This window comes from Ictidomys tridecemlineatus, chromosome 10, assembly GCF_052094955.1.
Source record: "Ictidomys tridecemlineatus isolate mIctTri1 chromosome 10, mIctTri1.hap1, whole genome shotgun sequence".
In the NCBI taxonomy this organism is placed as follows: Eukaryota; Metazoa; Chordata; class Mammalia; order Rodentia; family Sciuridae; genus Ictidomys; species Ictidomys tridecemlineatus.
The window spans coordinates 47,859,513-47,877,255 of NC_135486.1; the positions used below are offsets into that span (position 1 = coordinate 47,859,513).

The following is a 17,743-nucleotide window of genomic DNA, read 5'->3' on the forward strand; positions in this document are numbered from 1 at the left end:
TCTTTTTATTCTATCCTACCAAAGACATACCATGTTCTCAAAAGGAAAGACAATATAAATTCTTTAAAATTAATATGTAAATTTAACCTAATTCCAATTAGAATTCTTGCATTTTCAAAATTAGGCTAAATCATGCTAAAGTCAAAACAGACAAATAAATGTCCAAGAAGTACCAGTGCAACTGGAAAAGAAAGTAAGAGAAGATGAACCTCATTGGGTATCAACACATCCCCCCAAATAAGTACAATCAATCAACCAATATGATAGAGGCATAAGAACAGATTTGTAAATAGAATAAATAATTCAGAAGTGGAAGCTACACTACATATATGATGCCAAGTATTCATTTCAATTTTATAGAAAAACAATAAAATATTTAAGAAACAGGATCAGCATAATTGACTCTATCTGTAAAAGAGAAATGAAACTCTGTGACACCATATTCAAAAATCAATTTCAGACAAAGATTTAAATGTGAAAAATTAAACAGTTAAAGTTTTGTTAGAAATGTTTCTGGAACAGCAGGTACAATGAAACCTAGCCAAATCTTTTAGTCTAAAAGCTATAAAATAATAATGGAAATGATTAACTGTATCACAATGAAAAACAATTTCCCATGACAAAAGATGCTATCCACAAAGTTAATAGACACTCCTTAGACTTATGTAAAAAGGATTAGTAACACACTGAAAATCATTAACATTCATACAGAAGAGAAACAACTGAAAATTTAAGGAATGGATTTAAAAATTACATAAAAATACATGGCTGTGGTTTGAATATGAGGTTTCCCCTTAATAGGGTCATGTGACAGATAATACAGGCATGTTCAGAAATGAAATGATTGGATTATGAAAGTTGTAAACTAATCAGTGGATGAATCCATTTGATGGATTAAAAATTTGAAAGGGTGCCTATACTAGGAGGTAATTGTGGGTAGGTGGGGCTAGATGAAGTAGGTCTCTGGGAATGTGCCCTTGGGGGTTATAGCTCATCCCCCTGGCTCCTCCCTCTCTCAGTGCTTTCTGGCTACCAGGAGGTGAGAAGCTTTCCTCTGCTCTGCCCTTGAGCCATGATGTTCCTTTTTACTTCTTCAGAGCAATGGAGGCCACCAACCAAGGACTGGATCTCAATAACTATGAACTTTTCCTCCTCTAAGTTGTACTTCTCAGGTTCTTTGGTCTCAGTGAGGAAATGCCTAATTCATACATACATAACTAATTAATATGTAGATGTACAAACCAAAGCATCAAATTTACAAGTGAAATGCACCTCTAACCAGGAAAATGCAAATCAAAAGAAATAGTAAGTTGAATAGTTTATTAGAACAACAAAAGTATTTTTATACTATAAACCCTACTAATAGATTTTTCTGCTGAATGAAAGTCCTATGGGGAGAGTGATATTTTTGTCAGTTTTAGTCGCTATTATACCCCTGGAGTCTATAAAAAAAAATCTGTAGGTGTTTATTCAACATTTGTGAAATGAATTTAGGCATAACTAACAATTCTGCAGCACTTCCTATATGCCAGGCACTAATGCTAGGCAGGTGTTAATTCATTTGAATGAGACAAGGGTTATTATTCCCCTTTTACAGATGTGCAATCTGAGGTTCAAGGTGGCACAGCTAACAAATGGCAGAGCTAGAAATTGAATCCCAGTCATCTAGCACCAGATTTTTTTGGTCCTAATCAATCACTGTTTGAGATGTGGGAAAAGAGCATTGTCTTTTAAGGAAAAAAAAAAAATCTGGCAGAAATTTCAGTCTCAAAAATAAAATTTCAAGAAGTAAAGATATATGTAAGAAGTTTTATTGCTTTACTGAGTGGAGAAATTTGAAGAAAAGGAAATGGCTAACTAGTTTATGGTAAATGCATACTGCATACACATACACCATGAATGAGTCAATGTCAATAGGAAGAATTTGGAGGGAAAAGAACAAGATGTAGAAATGTAAATATAGCATGTTCTCATTTTGTTACTGAAACGGACAAGAAGTGTTTTTGTGTGTGACATATGACTAAATTAGTAGAGAAATACTTCTAGGTTGTTACCATCAGTGCCCAGGGGATTAAGGCTGGGTACTAATATAAGTAGAATAAGGAGATGAAGTAGAAACAAACAAAATTGTAATAATAAAGACGATTTTTTAAGGCACATGATCAAATTTATTCACTTATGTAAAATTATGTACAAATTTTAAAGTACCCATGCAATATTTTTATCTTCCTTTTTATTAGTGCATTTATTTTCCGTTTTTGAGTTCTACATATTGCTTATATATTCTGGATAAAAGGTTTTTACTAAATGTGTTCATTGAAATAGTGTGTCCTGGTCTGTGACTTTTTCAAAACATAATTAATGTTATATTTCAAATGGCAGAAGATTTAAGTTTTGATGAAATTAAAATAATCACTTTTTCTCTCTCATACGCATGTGCTTTTTTTATGAGTTTCATGAGAAATATGTTCCTACCCTCAGGGTCACACACATTTTCGTCTGTAATTCATTTCTAGTTAATATTCATGTATGGTTTGAGGTGGGGCTGACATTTGTTTTGTCTTTAGTAATCAGGAAAATGGAATATAACATCACAAGAAGATATCACTACAAATCAGGCAGAATGACTAAGATTTAAAAGGCACACAATACAAGTGTTGGTATATATTGCTAAACATCTTTAGCAACTGGTATTGTCTTCCATTATTGGTGGGAATGAAAAAGCTTTGGAAATCAATTTGAGTTTCTTATAAATTAATCATCTGACCCACATGACATGTGTCCTAACAATTACACTTTCAGTTGTTTATGTAAAAGAAATAAAAACATAGCTCCACAAACAGACTTGTAAATAAATCTCCTTACATCTTTATTTATACTAGCTTCAAACTAAAATTAAATCAAATGACCAACAGGTAAAACAATTTAAAACAGAAAACAAAACCGTGATATATCAAGAATGGGAAGTGAATATATGATATGTCAAAATACATGTCAAAAAATTATCCTCCAACAACTAAGAAAATGGAAAATAATTGAATTAGTTTCAAAGATACAAAAATAAACTGTCATGTATAACTAAAAAGAACAAACATAAATTTTTTAAAAAATTTAAAAATCAAAAACTGTGGTACATCCACAATACTATTTAATAATAAAAATTAGAACACAAACAACTGATTCATGTGATAACATAAATGAACCTCAACAATATCATGCTGAGTGAACAAGCCTGACATACAAAAGTATATATTTTTGGCTTCACTCAGATGAAAAGAGACCAGTGGAGTTACCTAGGGCAGAGGTGGGGAGGAACTGATTGCAAAGTTCAGAAAGTTCTTCTTGGAATGATGGAAATGTCCAATATCTAGATTGGGATGATATTTACACGGTTGGATACACTAGTAGAACTGTACTCATTTATGGAACTATACTCTTAAAACTAGGTCTAAAAAATTATCCTCCAACAACTAAGAAAAAGGAAAATAATTGAATTAGTTTGAAAGATACAACAATAAAATAAAGCCCTTCATGAAAGCTCTTGAATACCAAAACTATCTGTCTGCGTGGCTGTCTGGGCTTCTCTGATTCTTGCCAAAGCCCCATACCTCTTAAGCCAAAGCTTCTTTCCAAATGGATTCAAAGCAACTGATCCAATATTTTTAAGAAGGAGAAAACTCCTCTAAAATGCTAGATTCATTTACTTCCTTGGTGTTTCTTATAAATTGTCAATGTCCATCTTTAAAAATTGCAAGTGTGAGTTTTATGAGCTAATATTCCTTGTGGGTAGTGGGCCTATTTATGGCTTCACAGACAACTATTGACCACTACTATATAGTCTGTAAGCACATTTTAATGAAATCTGTCAGGCACAGATAATAATTTATACCTTTGACTCTTTGAGCCATGGAAGCTCAGTGTTTACCCCTCTGGGCAGCCCATTGCTGAGAGAGTCAGGTCAGATAATGATCAGAGAGCAGGTGCTGCACATTCAAATCACCTGGGAGCTGTTTAAAAATACTGCTTCCCAGTCCCCATCTCAGGTCTGCCAAATCAAAGTATCCAGGGATGAGACCTGGTCACTGAAATTTCTAAGAAGCTTCTCAGATCATCCAAATGCACGGTCAGCATTGGAAATCATCGTTTCAAAGACCCAAATTTTTTTTTACAAAATCCTAAACCTCATGTAACCATTTTTTAAAAGTGCAGGAATCATGTGTCCTACATTAAGAAGAAAAGTAAGCATTTTAAAATTAAGTCAAATAAATAAATGTGTTTAGCCTCAGAATCTCCTCTTGGACTGCACGGCTGGGAGGACATCTACGAAGAGTTCACGGACCAACTGTGATGCAGAGCAGGCACAGTCTCAAAATTGATGGCTGAGGGGGACCCGTATAAATGTCACACAAAGACTACTGAAGTTCCTTGACCTCCTCTTTCTTTCTTTCCACCATTATGTCTCTATCTCTAGTAAAGCTGAACCAGTCTGCTTAAGACTCATTTGCACTTGTCTTATAGAGCTCCACTTTTGAGCCATTCCATTCAATTACCAGGAATATCACTCCATGCCCTGGTAAATAATGCATCTGCTCTTCCTTCAAAACCTGGTCCACACTTCTCTTCTAAAGTGTGATAAGCAGAATTCCTGTTTGCAGGCTGCCCTGAGCCTTACATCTCAAAGTGTGTTCCCTGCAACAGCAACAGCAGCACCATCCCAGGGGTACTGGGGAGAAATGCAGAAACTCAGGCTCTGCCCAGATCTACTCATTGAGAATCTGCACTTTGACAAGATCCCCAGGCAATTCCGAAATCACCAGGTGTTTTCCTGGGAGGCACTGGAGAGGAAGGGCAAGGCTGTCTCAGCCTTTCCATAAAGGAAAGGTGGTATAAAACCACAGGACTACAGTCTGGGCTGAGTTATATAAGATGCCACTACAGAGGCAATTTGTTCTAAATTCTCTCCTGCTCTTTCCAGGTTCTATTGGCAATGTGCTGAAATATGGCCTCCTTTTTGACTTCTTCCTTATCTCCGTGAAGTACCAGTGACATGGAATATCTTGCTTTCTCACTTAACTCCGGAAGAGAAAGTCAGACTTTTCCATGCACAAGCCAGGAGAAAGGATGAGTGTTAACTTTTTAAAAATTAACATATAATTCATGTAATCTTAAAGTCACCCTTTTTTAGATGTACACGTCACTAGTTTTAACATAGTCACAAAGTCATCCTACCATCACTAGTTATTTCAGAATTTGCTGTTTTCAAGATTCATCCCTGCGGTGACACGAATAAGTACCTCATTCATTTTTATGACCAAAGAATGTCCATGTCCATTGTATGGATCTACTACATCTTGCTCATGTGTTATCAACTGATGAACATGAAGGTTATTTCCACTTTTGTGCTATTAAGAGCAATGATGCTATGAATGTTTTTGAACCTATTTTTTTTCCTATGGACATATGTTTTTAATTTTTTTCCAAGATAACATTTTAAGATTCACCTCTATTTTTATCCTACTCACACACAGAATTTCTTCATATACATTGTTTACAGCTAGGTACCATTTTATACTTAAAACTTTGTTGGCATTAAGATATGAAAATTAAGCAGTGTTAAATCCATAAAATGTTTACCTAGCTCAGCATATTAAGCTTTAGACATTTTGCAATTAAACCACATAAAAAGAGGACCCCCATCCTATGTGTTCAGAATCAGAAGTTTACTGGCCCCTATCAGGTGTCTGTACACTGGCTCAGGGCAGCAGAGTTAACAAGCAGTTACATTAGAGGACATGAAGCACACTTACAATGTTACCCCAGTGTCTTATGTCACACACCTCTCTCCAAAGTGGTCTCATAATTCTCGAATGGCAGGTTCAGCTGATTCAAAATGAAGACAGACAACACATTTATTCTGTGGAGTCCTCCTACTCATACTATGCTCATGCTATGATTTTGAACACAACTCATCTCCAAAACTGGCCATAATCATCCTTATTTGTTAAGTGGGGTGATTTATCCATTTTGCACTCAACTGTTATTCATTTCTGGTACAATTAGATCCAAAGATGATCTGGACAGCAACTAATGCTGTAGATAACCACAAACAGCTTTTTTTTTTTTTTTGCCATATTATGGAAAATACTTTAAGTCTATATCTTCAAGATTAAGATACATTTCTACAATTGCTATGTTTTCATCTCTGTTCATTTTCACAAAAGTACAAGTTTCTCCTTTGGAATGGCCAAAATCAGGATCATTAATACCATCGCATGCTTAAAGTAATAGGAAACTGACATGCAACATCAACTGGACCCTTCTGTTCAAAAAATACTCCATCAGGACAGACTCCAAGATTCTTCTGTTCTTCCACAGAAGATGATTTTAGAAACTTCTTAAGGTCTTTAACATACCCTTCCTAGGAACTTGGATCGGATGCACTGTGTATTCCAACGTAGTCACTGGTTTGGGAAGAACCATAAGTTTTGCACTAGGAATCATATCACCATATGTTGGAACCTCCTCATTCAGAGTCTGAAGCATTGCCACCGTGTGAATGAGAAGAGTGCAGCCAGGGCCCATTAAATATTAGAAGAGTGAGATTAAACCCAGATTGAACCCAGTTCCTGGCGGTACACCCCAGGAAGCCTCTGGTGGTCTGGTTGTAGATGAACAGCTTCCACTTGGCCAGGCTCTGGGTGAATGACTGCTTCTCACTCTTTGTCATGGTGTGTGTGCTATGGCAAGGAGTGCAAAAGTGCATCCCGGCATCTGGCAGCACTGCCCTGTAAAGGTGGTGAAGGGCACATGACTGATCGCTTGAGCCAACTCTGTTTTTAATTGTTTCAAGTATATACTTAGTAGTGGGATTATTTGGTCAAAAGGCAACTCTGTGTTTAGCTTTACGCGTCAACCTTGTTCCCCAAAATAGATGCTTCATTATACATTCCTACCAACAATGTATGAGAATTCCAGACTCTACTTTCTTGATTGTTAATTGTCCATATTTTTCATTTTACTGTCCTAAAGATACAACATTATTAGTATATCATCGAGGTTTTGATTTGTATTTGTATTAATGACTAATGAAATCAAGAATATTTTCATGTGCTAATACCCATTTTAATGTCATTGGTTCAACTTTTCATTGAGTTATCTATTTATTGATGAGTTGCAAGAGTTCTTTATATATTCTTGATACCAGTTCTCTATCATATCTATGAGATATATGATAAAAATGTTTAATATATATATGATGTTGTTATGGTTTGGATGTGAGTTGTCCCCCAAATGATTCTGTGTGAGACAATGCAAGAAGCTTCAGAGGAGAAATGATTGGATTGTGATAGCCTTAACCCAATCAGTGAATTAATCCCTGATGGGATTAACTGAGTGGTAACTAGAGGCAATGAAGTGTGGCTAGAGGAAGTGGTTAATTGGGGGCATAGCTATAGGGTATATATTCTGTATCTGGAGCTAGAGTCTCTCTCTTTGCTTCTTGATCACCGTGATGTGAGCTGCTTCCTTTCCACCACACTCTCCTGTCATAATGTTCAGCCTCACCTCCAGCCCTGAGGAATGGGTCCAGCCTTCTACAGACTAACAACTCTGAAACAATGATTCTTCTAATAAACTTTTCCTTCTCACAGTTGTTCTGGTCAGATCCTTTAGTTACAGCAGCAAACAAAAGGTAACTATATACATTTGTGAATGTTTATATACAGAAATATATACATTTGTGAATGTTTTTTCTAACTCTGTGAAGTGTTTCTCCACTTTCTTGTTAGAAACCTTAGAAACACAACAGTTTTTAATATTAAGTTCAACCTATGTGCTTTTGCGATCACATAAAAGAAACTACAGTCAAATCCAAGCTCACAAAGATTTACACCTAATTCTGTTTCCTTTTAATAATTTTACATTAGCTCTACTATTTAGATTTTTAATCCATTTTCATTTTTGTATATGGTATGAAGAAAGGGACCAACTTCATTCTTTAACATATGGATACCCAGTTGTATATGTTGAAAAACCCAATTTTTCCTTCCTTTAATTATCTTGGCTTCTTTGTCAAAAATCAAAGGCCAAAAATGTGAGGGTTTTTTTTTTTCCTCTCAGTTTGATTCCATACTGTCTTGATCACTGTAGCTTTGTAGTAAGTTTTAAAATCATAAAATGTGAGTCCTCTAGTTTTGTTCTTCTTGGAAAGAGAAGGTATTCTGAGATTTTAATTTTTTTAAATTACTTTCAGGATCAGTTTGTGAATGTTTACAGAAATTTAGCAGGAATTTCGATAAAGATGCTTTACTCCTTAGATCACTTCAAGAAGTATTACCATATTCATGATATCATATTTTCTAACCGATGAATATTGGTATCATTCCATTTATTTTTAGATCTCTTTTATATTCCTTCAACATTTCATGTTTTATGTTTTTTACTTTTCTACTGAATTTATTTCTAAATATTTTATTCTTTCTAAATCTTTGCTTTTGATGCCATTGCAAATGAAGTTATTTTCTTAGTTTTATTTTCAGATGGTCAATTGCTAGTTGATAAAATTTGACTAATGTTTATATATTGATTAGGTAATTGAAACCTTGCTGAATTTATTCATTAATTTGAATAAAGATTTTTTGGTGAATTCCTAAAGATTTTCTATATGCAAGATTATGTCATCTGGGAATGAAGCTAGTTTTATTTCTTCCATTTCATTCGGTGTGTCATTTTTTTTCTCCTTTCCTAACTGCCCTAACTGAAACTCCTAATACAATGTTGAATAGATCTAGTAAGCGTGGACATCCTGTCTTGTTCCTCATTGAAGAGAAAAGTTTTTTCAGTCTTACAATTAAGTACAATGTCAGCTGTGTTTTTTTCGCAGATGCTCCTTGTGAAGCTAATAATCTTCCATTCTATTCCTAGTTTGTTGACTATTTTGATCACAGAAGGATATCAAATTTTCTCTTACGCTTTCCTTGTGCCTACTGAAAGAATCAACTGGTTTTATTTTTATTCTGTTAATATGGTGTATTACCTTGATAGTTTTTCACATAATTTCCAGAATCAATCCCACATGGTCATGATGTGTAATCCTTTGGATACATTGCTCACTTATGTTTTACTAGTATTTTGTTAAGGATTTTTGCATCTATGTTCATAAAGGATATTAGTCTATAGTTTTCTTGTGATGTGTTGATTATCATGGTCATCCTAGCTTCATAAATGAGTAATGTTTCCTCTTCTGTTTTAGGAGGAGTTTGCAAAGGATTAGTGTTGATTCTTGTTTAAACATTGGTAGATTCACCAGTGAGATCATCTCATACATACGCATGTTTCTGCATGCGTATGTATGAGAATGTGAGGGTGTGAGGGTGTGTGGGGGTGTGGCTGTGCAGTTTTCAACCTCTTTACTTGATATATAAATCTATTTAAATTTTTATTTTTTTCAAGTTTCTTTTCATTTGTTTGTGACTTCCTAGCATTTGCCAGTTTCACCTAAATTATCTAATTTGTTGACATATAATTATTCATAGTATTTTCTTATGAACCTTCTTATTTCTGAAAGATTGATAGTAATACCCCTTTTTTTTTATTCCTGATTTTAGTAATCTGAACCTTCTCTCTAATTTTCTTCATTAGCCTAGGTAAAGGTTAGTCATTTTTGTTGATCTTTTCAATGAACCTCCCCCCATTTAAATTTTTCTAACAATTCTTTAATCTCTAATTTATCCACTCTAATTTTCATTATTTCCCTAATTACACTTATGTTTGGTTTGATTTTCTCTTGTTTTACTAGTTCCTCAAGGTGAGACATTAGGTTATTGATTTAGGATTTATTCTTTGTTCATAAAGGCATTTACAAATGTAAAAAAATTCCAGTTTCTTTTACCTGCATCACATGATTTTGAGATGTTGTATTTTCTTTTAGATTCTTTCTATTTGCCCTGGGTTTTTTTCTCTTTGACTCATTAGTCATTCAGGTGTTTTTTAATTTCCACATGTTTGGGGAGTTCCTTAATTTCCTTCTGTTATTAATATTACATTTTATTCCATTGTGTTTGGAGAACATGTTTCATATAATTTTAATACTTCTAAATATATTGACTTTAATTATACTTAGCTTATAGTCTATCTCGCAGAAAGTTCCTTGTATATTTGAGAGGAAGGTGTACTGTACTGTCGTTTATGGTATTCTGTTGATGTCTGTTAATGTCTTATTGGTTCACTCTTAGTCTTCTACAGGTTTGTTGATATTCTACCTAGGAGTTGTGTCCATTATTAAAATTGAGGTATTGTAGTCTCCTCCAATTATTATGGTTGAATTATTTATTTCTCTTTTCAATTCTATCAATTGCTGCATGTATTTAGGGCTCTGGTTTAAGTGCATGTATGTTTGTTATTGCTATGTCTTATAGCAGAAGTCATACTTTTATCATTATAAAATTTTCTATATCTTTAATAAAAAAATTTTCACTTAAATTTTTTGTCTGATACTAATATGACCATTTCAGTCTATTTTTGGTACAGTTTACATGGTATTTTTTTCACATTCTTTTCGTGATTTTGAATAAAAAATGTGTCTTTTATAGACTGCATCTGATCAAATTGTGGCTTTTAAATTCATTCTGCCAATTGTTGTCTTTGGATTGGAATGTTTAGTCAATCCATATTTAATATAACTGTGGATAATGTAGGATTGACATCTGTCATTTTGCTATTTGTTCTATATATCTAATAGCATTTTTTGTTTCTCTGTTTTTCCAATACTACCTTCTTTTGTGGTACATATTTTCTAATGCACAAGTTTAGTTTCTTCATTGTTTCACTTTAAGAGTTGATTTTAGTAGTTGCCCTGGAGGAACAGAATTAGAATCTTAATTTATAACCATCTAGTTTGAAATAATATCAACTAATTTCAATAGTATGTAAAACATTTGTACCTCTATAGCTCCATTCTCTTTCCTCTTCTCTTGTACTATTATTGTCATACAAATTACACTTTCTTAATGATGAGCTTATCAAAATGGTTTCCTAATTGTTTTCAGCAACAACACTATCTCTTAAATCAAATAAGACCAGTTATCTTTGCCAGTGTGCTTTATTTCTTCACATGAATTTGTCTAGTGTACTTTCATTTCAGTTCAAAGGACTCCCTTTGGTATTGGTGATAGGATAAATCTGATAGTAAAGAATTCTCACAGATGTTGTTTATATAAAAATATCTTAATGTCTTCACTTTTGAAAGATAGTTTTACTTGATGCAGAAATTTTTGGTTGACAGTCTTTTTTTCCTTCAGAACTTGGTTTCTAAAGAAAAGTCCCTTGTTAATTTTATTGAAGATGCCCCATACAAGGTGAGTCTTTTTTCCCTTGCCCATTTTGAGATTTGCTCTTGACCTAAATCGTATGATTATGATGTATCTAAATATGCATCTTTTTTTAGTTTTCTGACTTGGAGTTTTTGAGCATCTTGGGTGTATAGAATAATGTTTTACATCAAGTTTAAGTAGTTTGCTGTTATTTTTTTTCTTTAAAATTTTTTCTCTCTCTACTTGGGGTTCTCATTATGCTTACATTATTATACTTGATGATGTCCCACAGGTCTCTGATTCTCTGTCCCTTTTTCTGTAATCTCTATTCTTCAAACTGGATAAGCTCAATTTGGTGAGGCCTTCTTACATATTTCTTTAGTTCTTTAGATATTATTTTGTTAAATTTATAGTAGCTAATTTAAAGTTTACTTAGTAAATTCAATGGGGTTGCTCTCTCAGCAATATTTTCTGTTGGCAGTTTTTTTCCCCTCATCTTTTTTCCTGATTTCTTCAATCTTGTTCATTTTTTAAATCTGAGTATTTTTAAATACTTTAATGTGGTAACCCTGGAAGTTATTACTCTTCCTTCCCAGAGTTTGTTGTGTTTCTCACTATTGTTGCTGAATTAATTCTAAAAAATGTGTATTCATTTTTGTCCATCGCTACGGAATTGTAGCTTATTTTACTTTAGGATTAACTTATGATTAGACATTTTTCCTTAAATGTCTTGAAACAAAAAGTCTTCTGGCCTGTCCTGAGGGTTCTGTGTATGTGGTTGGGAACAATTCTGATGTTCTGGCAGATAGGTGTTCTCCACATCAGTATTTACTTCTTGTTTGTACAGAACTACAAGATAATCCTGAGACTGTGTTAGTTTAGTTTAGTTTTTTTTTTGTTGTTGTTGTTGTTGTTTTTTAAAATCACTGTGATCCAAACACCTGACACAAACAATTTGGAGAAGAAAATGCTTATTTGGGCTCACTGTTTCAGAGGTTTCAATCCATGGTTGGCTAGATCCACTATTTGGAACTGATGTGAGTCACAACAACATGATAGAAGGGCATGGAGGCGGGAGGAAGGCTTCTCAGCTGATGGCGGGCAGGAAGCAGAGAGAAAGAAAAAGGAGTGAGCTGAAGAGAAGATGTAATCCCATGAGCATAGCCCCCGTGACCTGCTTTCTCCAACTGGGCCTCATCTGCCTATAGTTTCTACTTCCTCCCATTAAGCTCTTTTCAATTATTAATCCATCAAATGAATTAATCCACAGTCAAAGTGAGAGCCTTCATTAGCCAACACCTTCCCCAAAGCCCCAGCTTCAGACATTTCTGCATTTGGGACCAAATCTTTCACACATGGGGAGGGGCATTCCAGATTCAAACCATAATAGAGATTTAAGTGTTTGTCATAGACTTCCTGGGCATGCACACAGCTATGTAGATGAACATGACTATCTGTTTTTACAGAAGTAAGGTCTCTTATAGTGGGTTGAATGCTCTGTCTGGAACCACAGAATAGAACCTCATTTGGAAACATTTTCTTTGCAGTTATAATTTGTGAAGATGATATTAAACTGGGTTAGGGTGGACCCTAAGTTGAACGACTGGTGTTCTTATAAAAATGTCATGTGAAGAGACAGGGAGATGCATAGGAAGGAAGGCCACAGGATAACAAAATTCTGTATTGGAATGATGCGGCTTCAAGTCGAAGAACACAAGAGATTGCTGACAAGAGTTAGAAACTAGGAAAGAGGTAATGACACAGTTTCTCCCTCATAAGAAGGAATCCAGAAGGACTCAAACTTGCCAACCTCCAGACTTCAGATTTTCTGGCCTCCAAAATTATTAAAGAAAAAAATTATTTTTCCCCCAAGTGTTATCCCTGACTCAGGCATCTGTCATATTAAACGATTGCCCCTGATTATTTTTGACAAATGTCTCTGAAGAAATGTTTAAATTCACAATGAGCAAGCACAAAGTCAGGTCGAAAAATGACAAATCGAGAGGTAGGGTTTCCAGGGAACTTTCAAAAGGTTAAATAATGACTATTCTATGAGGATGAAATTTCTTGGAAAATCCAAACCTGTTCTGCTCTTTTCAGTGGCACCCAGGCTGCTGAATTTCATGGTTGCTGTGACTGAGAGTCAATTGTTTTTAAAAGACACCACAGAACTGAGGGCTCAGGAATGTGAATAGTGGAAATACCATAAAACTCACTTTTCTTACCAAGATGCATCTGTTTTTCTGGAATAAATGCTCCTTGTATTGTTGTAATCTTTTGCTTAATTTCCAGAATTTTGAAAAGAAATTGGAAAACTCCAATTTTGAGAATTTTTGCCAGTGTTATCATTGATTTTGTGAAGGAGTAGATTTTCAGAGAGCATTATTATACCATTCTGGAAGTATTCTTTCTAGGAACTGGTTCACCCCCCGCCCCACCCCAGTTCTGGGAATCGAACAGGGACTTGCTAGGCAAGTATTCTACCATTGAGTTATATTCTCTAGCCCCAAACATGCCGATTTCTGATAACTCATATACAAATCCACCTGTCTCAACCATAAGTCAAATTTCTTTAATGTCTTTAAATGTACAAAGGGTGTTTTTGCTTGGTGGGTTTTTTTATTTTGTTTTACTTTTATGCCGCAGGATAGGAGGAAATCATTGTAAATGCATTACGTTTCTTTAGTCTCAGGCATAAGAGAATATATAAATGGTTGAATGAGTGAAACAACACAACTGAGGGAAAGTAAAAATTAAGTTAGCAGAAAAGAATTGTCTGATTCTTGAGATCTCATTTTAAAACTTTCCACAGATGAAATAGGATAGCTACTAATATTCTATGAAAGGGTCAAATGGCTTCTTAGCCCTTTTTTTGTTTCACCGTTAGTAATTTATAAATTTAGACTCTTACGTTTCATATGCTTAATGTTTCATACACCTAATTCAGGTGGCAATTCTCTGCAAGAGGCAGACAGTATTTTAGGAAAGCTTGCTAAGTAATATAAGGCTGGTCATGCTAGGAATTCAAACAAGGCAGGAATGGATGTGGTTTAGGGGCTGCATGTATTATCAACACTGAGATATCAACAGTATAGATTCCTTGCCTCCTGCTGTTGCTGTTTGTCCCTCCTATTATCAATACAGTTGATTTTCAGTTTCTGCCTTCTGGTTCTGCAACTCCAGTCAACCAGAGAGAGTAGCTCAGAGATTGCTGGAAAACAATACTGGAAAAATGGTGGTCTACTAGGCTTCTCTTTATTTATCACGTGTGCATGTGTATGTGTGTATGTTGTCTTATTTCATTTTGTGTTTTTTTTTTTCCTGTGGAAGAATAGTAATAATTCTGCCTTTCATTTCCCTCTTCTGAAAGATAAATGAGATAATTATTCTTGTAGCCCTCACAGGATAATATAACCCATGCAGGTGACTTTATTTCATATTAATGTTTTTAAAATAAAATTTGTTAGAATATAAGCTATATTCCAAAAAAAAGGCACTCATTTTAATTGTACGGTTTGTACAATCAGGCCTGTGTAATCAGCTCTCCATCCACAATATAGAAACTTTCTATCACTCAAAAACTATTCATTGGTGGCCCTTTGCATTTGAACCACTACCCCAAATCCAACTCCAGGTGTTTGCAGATCTCTTTTCTGTCAACAGAGATTCATTTTACCTTTTATAGAATTTCATACAAATGGGATCATGCAGTATAAATGTTAATTTTACTTTTTTTCTCCCTATAATGCTTTTGAGATTTATCCATGTTTTTGTAAGTGTTGGTGGCTTATTTGCTTTTAAGGCTAAATAGAATTGCATTACTTGACTAAGCCACAATTTATTCATTCATAATTTAATAAATTATTTTTTAATAGTGTGCTTGTTTCATGAATAAGTCTAGTATGCATGTTTATATGCAAGTCTCTGTGTGAATGTACGCTTTTATTTTTCCTCAGTAAATGTCAAAGAATGTAAATTACTGGGTCAAAATGTAAAAATATATTTAAGCCTATAAAAAAAATTGCCAAACTTTTCCCAAACTATTTTACACTTCTATCTATAGCGTATGCATAACTAAATTGTTCCCAGTCCAAGCTAACTCTTGATATTGTCCATCTTTTTAATGTTAGCCATTTTCAAAGATTTGTCAAGGTATTTGTTGTGATTTGGATCTTAGTGTCCTGCAAAGGCCTTGTGATATAGACTTGGTCGCCAATCTGTGGATCTTTAGAAAGGTGGTAGAATGTTGAGGAGGTAGAGCCTACTAGGAGGGCGTTAGGTCTTTGGAGGTGTGCCCTTGAAGAGATAAGGGGACAGTCCTCCTCTCACTCTTCTGCTTTCTGGCTGCTGTGAGATCAGTATCTTCTGCCATGAGATCCGGTACACACCCTAAAGCCTCTGGCCTAGACAACTATGGATTAAAATCTCTGAAGTTAAAGCTGGGATATAGCTCAGTTGGTAGAGTGCTAGCCTCATGTGCACAAGGCCCTGGGTTCAATCTCCAAACTGAAAAAAAAAAAAAAAAAAGTTGTTGAAATCATCAGTCAAAATAAATCTTTCCTCCTTTTAAGTTGTTTATCTCAGGTATTTTGTCACAGCAACCATAATATGACTAACACAGTATCTCAATATGATTTTAATTTTTCTTTCTTAATTGTATAGAGCATCTATTTCTGTGAGTGTTGTCCATTTATATATCTTATTTTTTGAAATGCATAGACATCATTGACTGAATTATTACTGGGTTGTTCATCTTATTGCTGAGTTACAAGAGTTCTTTATATATTTTGGATGTGAGGTATAAATTAGATATGTAGAAAAAATATTTTCTCCAAGCCTAAGGCTTAATTTTTCATTCTGTGAACTGTGTTTCTCAGACAGCAGAAGTTTATAATTTTTTGTTGTTCAATTTCTCAATTCTGTCCTGTTTTTTATAGAAAAGTTATTGTTTTAGCTTTCATCTTTAGGTCTATAATCTATTTTGAGTTAATTTTGTATATATTTAAATTAAGGCTTGAAGTTCTTTTCCATTTGCTCAATATGGATATCCACTTTTCCCACATGTTTGTTGAAAAGACCACCCTTCTATTATCAAATTACTTAGGTACATTCATCAAAATCAGCTTCCCACCAGCAGTGTAATGTATGATTTCTTTTTCCTCCTTAGTTTCACCAGCTTTTGTTATTTTACAGTAATCATTCTAACTGGGGGTGAGATGATATTTCTTTGTAGTTTTGATTTGGGATTCCCTGAAGGCTAACAATACTGAGCATGTTTTCATGTATTTCTGAGTCATTTGTATTTCTTCTTTTAAGACATTTCTAAGAAGAACGAAATCCTGTCATTTGCAGCAAAATGGATAGAACTGGAGGATATGATGTTGTGTGAAATAAATCAGGCCCAGAAAGAAAAGTATCTCATGGCCTCTTTCATCTGTGGATTAAAAAAAAAAAAAAAAAGTTGATCTGAATATAGCACAATGACTATTAGAGATTGGGAAAGATGTGGATTGGGGAGAGGGTGGGAAAAGAGTGGTCTATTTAATCAGTGGATGGTGTGAACATGTATGGACATATCACATTGAATCCTATTAATGTGTACAACACATGCATGTTGATAAAAAAATCAATTGTCCATTATTGCTTTCCTTTAAAGAGTCTTTAATTTTGTTTCACAGGTACCTTGGTCCTTGCAATGTAGGTTTTTTTTTTTTTAGATTTATTAGGAGACATCTAGAGAAGTCTTTATTGTATGCCTAGTTAAACTCTGCTTCTGAGGCCAGTCCTTCTGAAGGTTTTAACAAGTGTTCAGGTATTCCATAGTGTTGTTCCACTCCGGCTGGTTGGAAATGGAATATCCTCTACCCCTTTATGAACTCTGGAAATTATCCAACTTACAGCTCTTCAGCAGTTACTCTTGTCCTGGCCTCAAAGTTTCACACTATGCAAGCTCAGCTTAATAGTCAGGCAATGACTCAAAGGGAATTCCTAATGTAGATTTCGGAGAAATTTTTCTTTAAAGGGGGCCCCTCATCTCTGGTACTCAGCCTTTTGAATAATGCTGTCTTTGCCTCCCTGAATGTGGATTCTTTTCTCTTCATCTGATGAGAGTGCTATGCCCTGCTTGGTTTTCCCCACCTGGCATGTTGATCCAGGAAAGGTTTCCATCCAAAAAACTGAGATCATCGTGGAGCTTGTTAGTTTCCCCTTCTCTTAGGACGCACAGTTCTGTACTTGCTCTTGTCCGATATCTGAACACGATGTATCATATACTTTGTCCAAAGTTACGGTTGTTTACAGAAAGGGAGCAAGTCCAACATCAGTTATTCCATAATGATCCTAAGTGGAAGACTGCACTGTCAGGGCCTTCTGAGCAAATTTACTGACAATCTGGGTGGAAGGATGATTGGATAGTAAGCATGCCTTGCAAAATA

At 34.7% G+C, this 17,743-nt stretch overlaps 1 pseudogene; it reads right to left on the minus strand.

The window, feature by feature from the left end:
* Nucleotides 1-5,942: 5,942 nt before the first annotated feature.
* On the minus strand, nt 5,943-6,727 carry LOC101956109 (sodium/potassium-transporting ATPase subunit beta-3 pseudogene; annotated as a pseudogene).
* Nucleotides 6,728-17,743: the final 11,016 nt, after the last annotated feature.